Source organism: Vombatus ursinus, unplaced genomic scaffold (genome assembly GCF_900497805.2).
Source record: "Vombatus ursinus unplaced genomic scaffold, bare-nosed wombat genome assembly UNPS02014811.1, whole genome shotgun sequence".
Lineage (NCBI taxonomy): Eukaryota > Metazoa > Chordata > Mammalia > Diprotodontia > Vombatidae > Vombatus > Vombatus ursinus.
Genome location: NW_020954589.1, coordinates 6,061,323 through 6,077,375, shown reverse-complemented (window position 1 = coordinate 6,077,375; position 16,053 = coordinate 6,061,323). Strand labels below are relative to the sequence as shown.

Sequence of the window (16,053 nt, the reverse complement as noted above, 5' to 3'; positions counted from 1 at the left end):
AGCTCTCACATTTTACAATGGAGAACTATGTCTTTTGCTTCTTTTTTTCGTTCATTTGAAAACATTTTCAAGTGTTTATTAAGTACTGTGGGGATATATATAAAGCAGTTCTGAAGTCAAGAGAATTCAGTTTCACATTCTTTTTTTTTATTAATTAATTTGTTTTTAGTTTTCAACAATCACTTCCACAAGCTTTTGAGTTTTAGATTTTTCTACCCCTCCCTTCCCACTTCCTTCCCCAAGACGGTGTGCAATCTGATATAGGCTCTACATATACATTCCTATTAAACATATTTTCACGTTAGTCATGTTGTAAAGAAGAATTAGAACCAATAGGAGAAAGCATAAGAAAGAAGAAACAAAACAAAACCGAAGGAAAAAAAGAGCAAATAGTATGCTTCAATCTGCATTCAGACCACATAGTTCTTTCTTTGGATGTGGATAGCATTTTCCATCATGAGACTTTTGGAGACGTCTTAGATCCTTGCATTGCTGAGAAGAGCTAAGTCTATCAAAGTTAGTCATCAAACAATGTGGCTGTTACTGTGTATGACATTCTCCTAGTTCTGCTCACTTCACTCAGCATCAGTCCATAGAAGTCTTGCCAGGTTTTTCTGAAGTCTGCTTGTTCAGCATTTCTTATGGTATAATGGTATTCTATTATATTCATATACCACAAATTGTTCAGCCCTTCCCCAGTTTATGGGCATCCCCTCAATTTCCAATTCTATGCCACTACAGAAAGAGCTGTTATTAATATTTTTGTACATATGGGTCCTTTCCCCATTTTTATGATCTTTTTGGGATATAACCCTAGAAGTGCTATTGCTAGGTCAAAGGGTATGCACATTTTTATAGACCTTTGGACATAGTTCCAAATTACTCTCCAAAATGATTGGATCAGTTCACAACTCCACCAACAATGCATTAGAGTTCCAATTTTCCCACATCTTCTCCAGCATTTATCATTTTCCTGTTTTGCCATGTTAGCCAATCTGATAGGTATGATGTGGTACCATAGAGTTTTTTTGATTTGCATTTCTCTAATCAATAGTGATTTAGAGCATTTTTTCATATGATTATAGATAGCTTTAATTTCTTCATCTGAAAACTGCCTGTTCATATCCTTTGATCATTTATCAACTGAGGAATGACTTGCATTCTTATAAATTTGACTTAGTTCTCTATATATTTGAGAAATGAGGCCCTTATCAGAGACACTGGTTGTAAAAATTCTTTCCCAATTTTCTACTTTCCTTCTAATCTTGGTTGCATTGGCTTTGTTTGTGCAAAAACTTTCAATTTAATGTAATTAAAGTTATCCATTTTGCATTTCATAATGTCCTCTATCTCTTATTTGGTCATAAATTCTTCTGTTCTCCATAAATCTGACAGATAAGCTATGCCTTGCTCTCCCAGCTTGCTTATAGTATTAGTCTTTATATCAGATTCACATTCTGCCCTTGACATATGCTTACTAAGTGTAAGTCCCTAAATCTCTAATTGCTGTAGGCAACTCTCTAAGATTAAGTCAGAGGAGTTGCTGTATCTGTGGAGGGACTTTCCAAACAAGGTATTCCCCACAAAGACAAAATTACAGTTTTGGACAATTTAAATATCTATAGCTACATCTATATTGAGACATAAAGACAGAGACAAAGGCAGAGATTTTTATTTCAAACTGTCCTTCCACACAAAAACACATCTTCCTAATACCACTGTTCTCCAGAAATGTTGTTACCAATGATCTCTTAATTGTCAAATCTAATTGCTTTTTCTCAATTCTCATTTTTCCTGATCTCTCTGTATCATTTGACACTATCCATCATTTTCTGAATATTCTCTCCTCTTTAGGTTTTTGTAATGCTACTGCCTCCTAGTTCTACACCTATCTTTCCGCTTCTTCTCAATCTCCTCTGCTAATTCTTCATCCATGTTGCACCTACTACCCATAGGCATCCTGCAAGGTCAGATGGGCCCTCTTCTCTTCTCCCTCTATACAATATTATTTGGTGATCTCATCAGCTCCCATGGATTCAATTATCATGCCTATTCAGAAGATTCCTAGATCCATACACCTAGTATCTCTCCTGAGCTCCAGGCTCGTATCATTGTATACAACTGTACTTTATACATTTTGAACTAGATGTCTAGTAGGTGTTGCCTGCAACAAAGAGTCACACCTGATAGGACAGGTGAAATGAAGAAATGTGGTCCAGGTGGGTCAGTGAAGACTGAGCCGTTTATTCATCTGAGGGTCACAGCATATATAGGAAAAAGTTTGGAGCTTCAAAGGATCCTTTGTGTGGGAAAACTAAAACATATCCTGAGACTGTTACTGATAACTTTCAAGGTTCAGAGCTCAGTAAAAAAATGCTTTCAGGACATACATCAAAGGAGCATACAATAAAAGTATCAACAAGAGAAAAGATTACATACCCCTTAAGCAAATAGTTACAAGACAGAGATTAATAGCAATTATTAGGCCTGAACAATCATTCTCAGAACTGTCTCAGGTACTTATCTCAAAGTACATGACTAGTCCCCCCTAGTTTGCCACGTGTTATCCCTCATGCCAGACTTTTATTGTGTCAAGGTCGGGCAGCTCCATGAGCCCCTTAATGAATGGGAGAGTGGTGAGCCAACATCCTGATAACAAGAGCCCTTGAGGGTAAGAGCAGGCAGAAGTTAAATTCCAACCTGAATTCTTTAACCCTTTCTGGACTGATCAGAGTTGGCCCTCTACAACTCCCCCTTTTTGTTTTTGTTGAAGCTTGAGATGATGAACATTGGTGCCTAGAGATTTAAACCATGACTTTATCAATGCAGCTGCACAACGAAGAACAAGGCAAACTAGAGTTAATAAAATTCCCCAAGTAAAAAGATGAAGTAATAAAGCAGAGGTATTTTTGAATATATTTATCGAGCCCAATTTTTCTAAGATTTCTTGTGCTAAACTCTGAGGATGAATCCCTGGGAATAGACTGTCAGAAATTGCCTGAGTAACATTAGTCAAAAAGGATAAATCAGCAGAAAAGTTACTATTATGCCAAATTCCCTCTAAACGATACTTAATCACATCCCATATTACTATGCTAGAGTTATAAGGTATTGGTGTGACACAGAGCATAGCAAAGCGATAATCACATTTTAATTTTGCCCTAAACTCTGTCTCTGCAAGTTCATCCCCTATATATAGCACAGATTGCTCTAACAGACTAGCTTTATATGATAAATCCCTATCAATAGCTTCTTGAACTCGTAAGGCTAAGCTAATATTTTTTGCAAGCTCATTTACAAATCGTGCATCTTGTATTTCTGACTGCAATGCAATAGAAGACAGGGTGGATATAATAATTAAGGAAGCAACAGAAATTAATCCAGTAATGAGAAGCCCAACAACTCTTTTTGACCTGTGTAGTGATGATGAGATGAGTTGAAGGGCATGTTCCCTAGAAGATTGGAACCATTCATGAGAAAGGTTAGTGGGAAAAAACAGCAAAGGATGGTTGCTCAACCAATAGAACAATCTTATCATTTCGATCAATACATTGCTTGATAATACAATTAAGACAGGTTACATTCCATTTTAAAGTACTGGATTGTGTCAAGTTCACAAATCCAGGTTCTAAACTATTGGAGAAGGAGGAAGCTATCATAAATGCTTGTGGGGTTTTATACAAGCTTTAAAGGAAAATAAGTCCAATGCTGGTCACAACGTCCATATGACGGCTGGGTAGAGAGCAGGGGAATCATTGTAAGTCTTTTCTTTCTCTTCATAGTTTGCTTCCGTTTCTGCTGCAGGTTCAATTCCTTCATCTGGGTGGTGAGTAGTGAACAGGCTCGAACATTTTTCTCTGGAATCCAGACAGGTTTATCAAAGGTTTCTGGAAAGACACAAACATACCCTTGCCCCCAGGTTAATAATGGATCTGGACCTTCCCACTTCCTTGTAAGTGGGTCCTTCCACATAACTCTGGCTTCAGGAAATCTACGTTTTTTAAAGTGTTTTTCTGCAGGTGTAATCCCATCTTTATTGAAATTCAAAAAATTTAAGGTATATAAAACCTGGGCTAATTGTCTGGAGGGGGTAGTAGTCCACACTCCCCCTTTTTGTTTATTTAAGTAAGTTTTGATGTCTTTTTTTTTTTTACTAAGGCTTGTCCTGTAGGACTGTATGGTATTCCTGTAATTAAAGTAATATTATAATATGAACAAAAAGAGAAAAAAGAAGAACTGATATAAGCAGGAACATTATCAGTTTTTAATTGTTTTGGAATGCCCAAACAAGCAAAAGAGAGAAGCATATGATTAATAACATGTTTGGTAGTTTCTCCAGATTGAGGGGAAGCAAAAGTGAATGAAAAATAAGTATCTACTGTAACATGTACCTAAAACAGTTTCCCAAAAAAGGATATGTGAGTTATGTCCATTTGCCAAATGTGGTTGGGTTGTAAACCCCTAGGATTTATAGTAGTAGAGGAAGGAGTTGAATATATAACACATTGAGAAGAGCTTTTAACTGTTTGTTTGTCTTGTTCTCTAGTAATACGAAATTGCCCACAGAGTGTGTTAGCATTTTGATGAAACTAAGTATGGGCATCAATAGCCTTTTGAATTTGTAGGGGCAATAAAATTGGAAAAAATTGTAATTGATAATCAATTTTTGTATTACCAGTGCTTAAGGATCCAGGAAGATTAGAATGAGTTCTAATATGAGTGATATAAATAAGGTTATTACGATAATGAAGTAGTGGTTGTAGTTGCTGAAACAAAGAATACAAATCAGGTGCTAGGACATGTTTAAGTTTTATGGTCTCAATATTTTGGCACACATGTATGGAGTATTTACTATCAGATATAATATTGAGAGGGTCGGAAACATCCTGTAATAACAGTATAATAGCAGACAGTATGCGTTGTTGGTGAAAGGAAATATAATATCTGGGAAAATCCAAGGGCATTTTGAAAAGAAAGTGAATAATTTCAAAGATGGGGGATGATTGTCTAGTTTCCCAGTGTAAACCATAATGGCTACTTGCCATTCTTCTGAAGAGGCAATTAGAGAATTAAGTTGTTGTTTATTGTATGGTTGATGAATAATAGGAATTAGATTGCCAGAAAGTAAAAGATATTGTTTATGTAAACGTTGTATTAAAATTGCAACCATACTAGTATATATAGTTAGTGAATTGGGGAATTGATGGGGAAGGTGTATCCACTTTAGGATTCCAGAATTTTGAAATAATGCCCCAGTAGGGGAAACAGGAGTATCTAATATGACCCCTTGTACTTCTTCATTGGGGTTAATTCGAGTAAGCTGAGGCTCAGAGATTTTTGAATCTTCTAATTAGAGTTCTTTTTTCCACTTCAGAAGTGAGATATGGGGGTGGGGGGGTTGGGGGGGGTTGTGTGTCTCTTCTCTAAAGGTAGCAAAAAGGTTAGATAGCTGTTCAGTTGTCATAGATAGGGAAGGTCAGAGCCAATTGATGTCTCCTAAGCAAGGGAATAATTCTCTATTGAGAAACAGGGTGTTGAGATAGAAAAATTTTTCCGTAAAGGAGTGGCAAGTACGAAAAAGGGTGTGACAAAGACATCTGAGGTGGTTACATTAGGAAGGGGATTTCTTGCAAAAATTGCCTTAAACAAAAGAGGTTCTAACTTAAACCTTACTATAGAATAGATACACAATCTTAAACTTATTTATCCTTCTCTAATTATACTTCAGAAATTGAATCTTTTACATATGATAAATTCAAACACTGATTTTACACTTAGGCCATGGGATAACTACAAATTCAGATTAAAAACAACAAGATTTCACATACTTACATTGTGCTCATGTCTTTTATTAACCACTTGGTCTGATCAGAGAAATCTACTATAAAAGGAAAAGGCAGGAACATGTGACATACCAAATATGACAAGATAAAACATTCTTAGTTTCTGCTTGAATTCAGATAAGAGTCACAGTTCTCCAATCAAGCTGTATCAATTTCACATGATAGCCAGACTCAGGAATAGTCAGGTGGGAAACATTCCTTCTCAAAGGAATACAATGGGGAAACTGAGCCAGGAGGATCCCATCCTAGATTGAGGCTAAGATTGTCCTCACGGCCTTTTCCCAGATGCAGACCTCCACGTGTTAACAGTACAGGATCACATTCCCTCTGAGTAACTTGTGGCATTTATCTCAGATACTGATTTAATAGAGACTACTATATTCAAATTCAAACTCAAAACAAAATTAGTTATAGTCCCAAGAGCCTTTTACCTCAAACAGCAAGTTTCACCAATCACAGCTTAAAGCCAGATACAGTTAATTTTATTATCATGGAGTTGCAATAAGCAATAAAGATTTACCAGGACTCACATACATAAGAGATTTCATTTAGCATTTTTCCTTTCCAAAATTTAAACTTGTCCTGGTGTAAAAGCCAATCATTAGAAATCATTTCTATACACATGCAAATTCTCAGCAAGCTAAATTCATTGTTTAGGAATTGCATAACCTAAATAAGTTCTTTTCTCAGGGCAGATGACCTTGCCCACACAGATGGTTTCCAAGGGCCTTGGCAAGTTTACAAAATAAGGGGAATTGCTTTATACCCCAGGGAGGGGCTGATCTTGCTACCCCTGCCTGCTGACCCCGATATCCCAAGGAGGACTGTTTTCAATAGGCAGAACCAAGCTGGATAAGGCTTTTACCCAATCCCCTCCTTTTCACACAGTAATCAATTAACAATTCTAGGTTTTAACATTAAAACAGTAACTTCAAATAACTTAGTTAACAATCTTATAACTTTCATAAGTGATAGTCAAATTGTTTTAGCTATAAACCCTTCTTTAATTACAGGTAAAGGTGGAAATACCTGGTTTTCTAAATGGCAGTTATAAAACATTATAATACAGGGCTAGTAAAGCTGACAAAGTAATATAATTGGTTTTACACAATTTTTTCACTGTCCTTTAGTTTCTTTAAGTTCACACTACAATAACATCCAAATTATGAAAAGCTGCTTGACATAACAATAAAAAACTTTACCAATATGCAACAATTCTAGGTGTTTAAAATTTGAAACAAACATATTATCAATTAAGTGACTCCCATTCTTTTGAATGCATTTCCAAATTTCCTTACACAGAAAATCGGGCATCTCTTCACCATTGACATTGTATACTGGTCACCTCTAATTAAGGAACTAATAATAATAGTTGTTAACATTTTTAGTGTCTGCCCTCTGCTAGGCATTGTGTTAGGCACCTTCGAATCATGTGAGATAAACTGAGGTAACTTGCTTAATGTCACCCAGTTAACAAATTTCAGATCCATACATTTTCCCAATTTACCTTAGTGCCAAACAGTATAATAAATTTTGACTTAAGCATTAAGTTAAAAACATCACATTTCATTTAAAATATTACCAGAATGAATTAAATTATCTTTTAATTGTATTCCAGTACACAAAAACTTTTCTCATGTGAGGCAGAAAAGATTAAGTGCTACCTCTGTTTTTGATCCCCTTTTTTGTTTCTTGTCTTTCCCTTTGCATTCAAAACTTGGCCAGAGTTAGAATGTAGAGAGAGAGAGAAGATTTATTTTTCCCAACAATTCTTCAAAAGTTTCAAAACCAAACCCTCTGTACACATTGTTCTTGCAAATAGATTATGCTTTTCTTTTTACCTATACTTCTTTCATTTCTATATGCTTAAACTTTGTTACCTTTTCCTCTGATGGACTTTGATTAAATTCCCTTTAAAACTGCACATATCTTATTTCTTTCTAATTTTGACCTGACAGTTCAAGGATCCTTCTTAACTTGCCTTTTACCAATCATAGAACCTAAATAATAAAGTATTTTTCTCTCTTTCTCTCTCCCATCCACCTGCTCCTCTGAGGCTGCTGTAATCAGGGAGGGAGCAGGGGAGAGAAAGAAAGCAGCATTCCAGAGTCCAGCTGCAGTCTTAGAAACTGGAATGCTATTTTTGCAACCTGGCTACAAAGGGTGACAAATTACACACAGGACACTCATTCATACCACATAGACAAACACAGAACAGATACATAATTATGACAGGGAAAATCAAAAAACTGGAGTTAGCTTCTCCTACAGTTATAATAATTCATTTTTCAAAACAAAAATCCCCCCTTTCTGGACATATTTTAGCAATGGTACACCAATCAAAAGGACAGAGAACAGTAATTGCAATATTATCTAATAAGGTCATGACACAAGGAGTGTTAATCCCCTATTATCTTTTTCCTCTTTATAGGAGCCTGATCTATAAGAAGGTGGGGGCCTTAGTGGAGCCGAGGGTATAATAGGTTCTGTATACATAATGTCTTCCTCATCTTCCTCCACAATTCTGAACTTCTCATCAAATACCTTATTCATCTCTTCTTCTTCCTCTGTTCCCGCCCCTGCATCTACCCTGAGTGCTTTTGTTGCTAATGGCACATTCTCCGGGGGCGTGAGACATATTTTTAGCACCTTTCAAATTGAAAATGTAGCTATAGAGAACGCGCCTGGACCTACTTCCCTATAGTATTCACTCATTTGTCTGCCCAACGTCTCCCACTTTTCTAAGTCTATGGTTCCCTTTTGTGGAAACCATGGGCAGCATGTTTCAACATAGTCTAAAAATTCCTGTAACTGACTGCTTGTGATAAGTAAACCCCTTTCCTTCATTATTTTCTGTAAAAGTCTCAAATAATATTCTCTATCTTTGTTCCCGCCTTGTGTTTGACCCATACTTTCGACTTTAAGCGGGCCTCTCAAAACCAAAAGTATGTGCGAGTGGCCATTCCAAAGCGACACTATTTTCTTATGCTCTTAGTACCGAGCCCCTTTGTTTCTTTTCTCTATTACCCACTTAGCCTGGTGTCCCTTTAGCTCTAAAACTGCTAAAGGAATGTATTTTATGACCGTCGCTCTCTTACCTTGTTTCCACAGCGTTGAGCCGCCAAGGTATTTCTTTTTTCTTTTTTTCTATTTTCTCCCAAGTCCCAAGAGAGCCGCTCCCCTCGTACCTTTTTTTTCAGGTCCCTGTTCGGGTGCCACTCGTTGCCTGCAACAAAGAGTCACACCTGACAGGTCAGGTGAAATGAAGAAACGTGGGCCAGGCGGGTCAGTGAAGACTGAGCCGTTTATTCATCTGAGGGTCACAGCATATATAGGAAATGTTTGGAGCTTCAAAAGATCCTTTGTGTGGGAAAACTAAAACATATCCTGAGACTGTTACTGATAACTTTCAAGGTTCAGAGCTCAGTAAAAAAATGCTTTCAGGACATTTATCAAAGGAGCATACAATAAAAGTATCAATAAGAGAAAAGATTACATACCTCTTGAGCAAATAGTTACAAGACAGAGATTAATAGCAATTAATAGGCCTGAACAATCATTCTCAGAGCTGTCTCAGGTACTTATCTCAAAGTACATGACTAGTCCCCCCTAGTTTGCCACGTGTTATCTCTCATGCCAGACTTTTATTGTGTCAAGGTCGCGGGCAGCTCCATGAGCCCCTTAATGAATGGGAGAGTGGTGAGCCAACATCCTGATAACAAGAGCCCTTGAGGGTAAGAGCAGGCAGAAGTTAAATTCCAACCTGAATTCTTTAACCCTTTCTGGACTGATCAGAGCTGGCCCTCTACAAGTAGGGATCTGAAAGTCAACATGTCCAAAACAAAACTTAGTATTAGTCCTCCAAAGCCCTTTCTTCTTCCAAATTTCCCTATCACTATCAAGGGCATGACCATCTTTCTAGTTACCCAGGCTTACAACCTCAGTGCCATCTTCAACTCCTCGCTTTCACTCACTACACATACCCAAATCATTACCAATTTTTATAGCTTCTACCTTTACAACATTTCGTATGTGTGTGTGTGTGTGTGTATCCTTCTTTGATCACATAGCCACCATACTAGTTTAATAATAATAATAATAATAGCTAACATTTATAAAGGTTTCTGTGTGCCAGGCACTGTGCTAAGAGCTTTACAATTATTATCTCATTTGATCCTCACAACAGCTGTGAGGGTAGGTGTTATTATTATCCCTATTTTACAGAGGAAACTGAGGCAAATGGAGGTTTAGTGACTTGACCAGGTTCACACAGCTAGTAAGTGTCTGAGGCTGATTTGAATTCAGGTCTTCCTGACTCCAGGCCCTATACTATATCCATTGTGCCACCTACCTGTGTTAGGACCAGTGTTTTTCTTCCTCTGATGGCCCTGTTAGAGCCAGGCCCACGACATTGCCTCAAATTTCTCCCCACTCCAATCCATCTCTGACAGTGCTGCCAAAGTGATTTTTCTAGCATATAAGTCTGTCACCCATTATACAATAAACATCAGATTCCTATTATCTCTAGCACCCAAGGTAACGTCCTCTGTCCAGCACTCAAAACTCTTCATGACCACCTCCACCTTACTTTGCCAGTCTTCTTATGAGTTAATCCCTCCAACCTATATGCTGCTCCTCAAACAGAACACTCCATTTCCCGTCTTCTTGTCTTTACAATGGCTATCCCCCATGCCTCCTTCCTCACCTCATCTCTGAGTTTCCTTGGCTTCCTTTAAGACTCAGCTCAAATCCTACCTTCTACAGTAGGCCTTTACTTGTCCTCTCGCCTGCAAGTGCTTTACCCTCCAAGGTTACCTACCATTTATATCTTGTAGGTACCTTGTTATTTATATGACATCTCTCCTATTAGATTGTGAGCCCATTAAAGACAGGAACTGCTTTTTGTCTTTCTACCCAGAGTGCTTAGAACAGTGCCTGGCATATAGTAAGTGCTTAATACAAGTTTGTTAGCTGATTGTAGAGTTTCAAAAGCTAAAAAATACTTTCACAGAAGAATTAAAGTTGCAAACGACCCAAAGGGCAAAGGAGAGAAGAATGATGGGGGTAAGTGGCCTGAAGAATATTTCCAACAATGATCTAAGTGCAAGAAGGAATATTTATCTGGAAATGTCTAATGGGAAAAAAAGTTGGATTGCTCTTGTATGGAGAAAAGGAACAATAGATGGACAAACCCAGTGTTAGTTACACTTGGAAATAAACTAGGTAAAGATACCAGAAGTAAGAAAAAATGTAAAAATAAAGTCTTATTTTTTCTTTTGTTACACTTCACAAAATGGTAGAGAAATGCCTCTAATAAGTTGAGTGGGTCAGTTCTGGAGAACTGAACAACAATGTTCTGTTCCAATAATGGGAGAACACGAACAGTAATCAGACCAGATGAGAAGCTATGTATTCATACATTCATTCATGTATTCAGTGATCTGCTTCACTGCAAAGAATATACACAGGAATGAAGTCAGGGATCCATTGAAGTATATTAAGCATATGTGTAATACACTGTGCTAGGAGCACTGGAGGAGAAATACATGGAAAATGGTCCCTAGTGCCATGAAGAAGCTTATTTCCACATCCTGCTTCCCCAGCCCTAGCTGTGCACTCAAATATTTGTTGATTAATTTAAGTACCCCTTTCTGTTCTCCTCTGGAAATAACTCTAAGTCAACCTCCTAAAAAAAAAATAAGTTTCTGTTTCTCTCTTGACATATTGAAAGTCCTCCCTGGATATATCAATCATATCAATCAACAAGGACTGATTAAGCTCCTGCATAATGTGCTAGACAATGAGAGTAGAAAGACAAAAATGAAATTGTACCTGCTCTCATGGAGCTTACATTCTACAGGGGAAACAACACACATGTATAGAAGTACATAAGAAACATATAAAAAATAAATACAAAGTAATTCAAGAGGAGCAAGGCACTAGGAGCTGAAGGAACCAGAAAAAAGGCTCACTGAAGTAGCATTTGAAGGAAACTAGGAATTTTAAGAGGTAGAGATAAGGAGGAAGCAAATTCCAGGCATGGGGGATAAGTAATGCAAAGATCAGGCTTTAAATATGAAGGGTTATAGGCCCGTGTACCTATAAGTCTGCAGGCATCCTATTGTGAGAGGATTTGTCTTGCCCACTTAATGAGCATTAGAGATAGATATATACCATCAATCAACCTGTAAAAACATTTAGTCCAACAGCATTTTCCCTTATATTTTCCCCCACCCACATATCTAATTCATCAGAATCAGGGGTTCTGCCCCATCTACCACAGTCATTGCTTTAACTAAAATAACATCTGTCTTTCCTGGAGAGGAATGTCCTGAATTCCTGAAGTCCTGGGTAAGCTGGCAGCCCTTATTATTGGTCCTGATTCATTAGAGTAAGCCCCAAAGGTATCTAAGCAGCCCAATTTAGCTCCCCATCCCACTGATTCTACTACATAAGAGCCTAAATGGATGGTCTCAGCTACTGTTTTAATTAACTTCCGGGCTTCTGGGCTAATCACTTCTTTATTTAAGCACTCTAGCAGTCACTTCTGAAAACTTAAGTATCACAGGCTGAAAGGTACACAGAGGAGGAAGGGGTGGGGGGGAGGGGGAAGGACTGGTGCTCATGCTTACTGCCCAGATTGGAGCCTCTCATTTGAGCAAAGAGCAGCTTCCAGATGGGGAAAACGATGACACCCTCCTTTCATCATATTCATCGGAGAGGAGAAGGGGTCACAATTGCATGCCAAAAGACCAGCAATTGCTGACGTCCTAAGGCCTCAGGGGGCCCATGAGTCTACAGAGAAAAACAATTAGAAAGGATGGCTCAGGCCTGTCTTTCTCTGGCCAGACACAGCTTCCTGTTTCATGAGCTCATGGCCAAAGTCAGGCAGGGCAAAGAGGGAGCAAATGAGCTCGATTTTTCCCTAACTTGACTCTGAGTCACCACCTTTTCCCTTCTAAGAAAACCACCCATACAGTCCCTGCCTGGCTCCCTTTCACACTCCTGCTCTAACTTCAAATACACTTTCTCCACACCACATAAAGCCATAGCTCAGCTGGAAATAGGGGAGAGCAGACTGAGCCTCCAGGTTCTGCTCTTAACCACATAAAGCTAAATGTGAGTAGGTTCTCAGCTTTTGAAGAAAGGGGCCCAGCCACAGGAGCCTCTTTGGGAGCAAGCATGGTCCATTTCTTAGCTTCAGAGCATAGAGGGAAGACAAATCAGAGGAGGGAGCCTGAAAGAGAAGTGTAGGGTGGGTGTAGTTAGAACTGGAAGAGAGTGTCAGTCAGGGTACAGATTCCTGGGTTCTTATCAGTCCAGTTCTCCTCTCCTGATTAAACTGCATCCTGGCAGGATTGGACTGTGCTGTGCTGATTCCCAGGGTGCAGAAACACTATATCTCTAATGGTCATAACATATCTTGTTACTGAGAGCCACCAGAGGTTTGTGCCTCCCCCATCCCCTTGCATCAAGGAATAAGTGACCATAGATTGACCTTTATCCCAAAATGAGCTACCATTGGGGTCACTTATTAACCTCATAACCCTAGAACTCAGCCTTCCTTCTTTGACACACATCCTCTAGGCATAGCTGTACCTGGGAAAGGAAGAAAGGGCAGGGAGGAAACTCCTTCTCTTTTGCCTCAATGGGGACTGAGAATACATTGACTTTAAGTAAGAATCTTAGAAGTAAAAAAAGCCATGAAAGCCAATGTGGGAATTTGTTTTCTTGAACTACACGTGTTTATGATGGGGGTTTTACTTTTCAAATTTTTTTTTATTTAGGTTCAGTGGGGGTGGGGAAGGATAATGGAAAGGGCAGATATAAATACAAGTAAAAGTAAATAAATTTATTTTTTAAAATAAAAAGCCATGAAACCTACCTGATATGGAAGGAGACAAAAACCAGTGCACACACACATATTCTCATTCCCTATTAACCATCAGCAAAAGATATTGTTCTTCAATGCTTTGTCTTCCCATCCTCTTCACCCCACCCCCATCTTTGTTGCATATCTGCCTGGTCTTGCAATCGTCACCCCATGATTTCTCTCCTTTTCATCTCTTTTCTCTGTTCCCCCATGGTTCCTACAACACCAATCATCCATTCCCCAAATTCTCAGTTTCCCTTTCCTTAGATTCCCTTATTCTCAACTACTCCTTTCCCAATTCCCTCTATGCCTTAGTTCTCTATTCTAGTCCTATATCCAAGCTCTCCTTTCTTGACACACCAAGTAGAATAGCGACTCATTGTTACATAAATGAGCTTTGTAGGAAATGGGTTCCCTCAAGTCACCAAAGTCTGATTCATTGCAGTGTGACCCTGATTCTAGATTTCCTTCCCAGTACCACTGAGGAGAGGGATGGGAGCTTGATGAGTAGAATCCTAAGATTACACTGAAGTTCTAAAGAGTCCATAGGGAGGGGCGTAGGAACACACAGATTGGGGAGGGAGGGTAAGGCACGAAGGTTTCTGGAGGGGGGATACTGGGTCTGAAGAGAGGAGGAATATGAAGGCCTGAGTGGAGACAAGGCAAAGTATAGAAGAAAGGGGGAGCAAGATGGGTTGCTTCATGAAGATGAAGAAGAAGAAATAAGGAAGCAAGGAACCATGGCAGAACATGGAAACCTATGGGCCTGTATTATTAGGATCAGAGCAGTGGGAACCAGTCCAACCTTAATCTCAGGCCTCCCCAGGGCTTCCTGATGCAAACAATAACTCACCCCTACACACACCCCCACGTATGTGTTTAATGATTCACTTTCAACCTTTCCTTCTCTTCCTGTATGGGAAAGTGGTACTGAGACCTTGGGTGGGGGCAAGAAGTAGGTTGGGGGGAAGGGGGAATTGGATACCTACATCTCTGAGGGAAGCAGGAAGTGGGGGATGGAGAGGAGCCAAAGGCTTACGGTTAAGATCCTTGAGTGGTCCAGTTCCTGCTCACCCCACAACAAAGATTCTCTTTAGGCTAAGGAGGTGGTAGGAAGCATTAAAAAGACCTGCCTAGCTAGGAGATCCATTTGAGTGAGCTGAGCTGGGACAGTCAGTTGCAGATGTTGGAGGGGGATGGGGAAGAGGGTTGCAAGCTGTGTCCGGGAAATTCCCCCTTAATTCTCCCTCCCCCTCTTAATGACCTGGAGAAATTTTCCATCATAAACAAGAGTCAATGAATTCTTGTCTTTGCCTCCCTCCTACTAAGATACAAGTTGGTTTATAGGATCACAGGATTTTAGAGCTGGAAGGAACCTTAGAGGTTATCTAGTTTACCCTACCCCCTTCATTTTACAGAAGAAACTGAACCACAAAAATGGGAAATGACTTGCCCAACAGTGGTAGAGATGGCATTCAAAACTATGTCTTCTAACTACAAGTTCAATGCTCAATATATGATATCATAGATAGACTTCTATTATCAATCCTATCCCTCAGGTCTATTTGTTTGTGTCTTTATATTGATGTGCCCTTAACCCAGCCCAGAGCCATTCAAACAAACCTACCTACACCCCCACGAACTCCCACACATACCCCCACAAGCTCCCAGTGTGTATGTATATAGGGGCACTATGTCTGTGGTTTTTATGTGTGTTTGTGAAAAAGATATGTGGGTGTTTATGTATATTAACTGTGTTTTTGTGCATGATTATATAAAGAACAGGAATGGATGAGAAAAGAATAGGCATGTGTAGGCTGGGAAAGTGTGTATGTGTGTGTGTCTCTTTGTATGTGGAAGAAATGTGTTATGTGTTTGTTAAAGCGGTATAGGTCTACAGAAGAGGTATAGAGAGAGTAGACTAAGGAAGAAGGTAAAGAGGAATGTGTATAAACAAAAGATAAATGAATCTGTGGTATGGTGGAAGATTCCTGGCCTAGAAATCAGAAGGCTTAACTCTAATGCTATTCTTTGCCACTAAAGAATTATATGGGTCTAGGCAAATCTATTAAACTGTCCAGGCCTCAGTTTCCTCATTTTATAAAATGAGGGGGTTGAACCAGATAATCTCTAAGGATCCTTCCAGCTCCTGGCATTCTATGACTTTATATGTACATGTAAGCAGACAGTGTCTGCCTGAATCTGGAATGATTGTGAGGTTGTCCCTGCAGTATGTGCATGGCAGAGGGGTAAAAATATGTGCACCCCTTTGTGGTATGGTGTGTTTCTTTTTGCAACTATCTACTTTCTGTAGGTTTGGGTGAGAGAGGTCACATT

The 16,053-nt window shown here is 39.1% G+C and overlaps 1 long non-coding RNA gene across 2 annotated transcripts; it reads right to left on the bottom strand.

Moving 5' to 3' along the window:
* Positions 1 to 1,656: 1,656 nt before the first annotated feature.
* On the bottom strand, positions 1,657 to 9,477 carry LOC114053634. 2 transcript variants are annotated; one of them, XR_003570388.1, is made up of 4 exons: positions 9,344 to 9,477; positions 8,942 to 9,069; positions 5,833 to 5,881; positions 1,657 to 3,887 (listed from the first exon to the last, which is right to left on the bottom strand). It is a non-coding gene; the product is annotated as an uncharacterized LOC114053634 (long non-coding RNA). The 2 variants fall into 2 exon arrangements; XR_003570387.1 differs by having other exon boundaries at positions 1,657 to 3,857.
* Between the last annotated feature and the right edge of the window lie 6,576 nt (positions 9,478 to 16,053).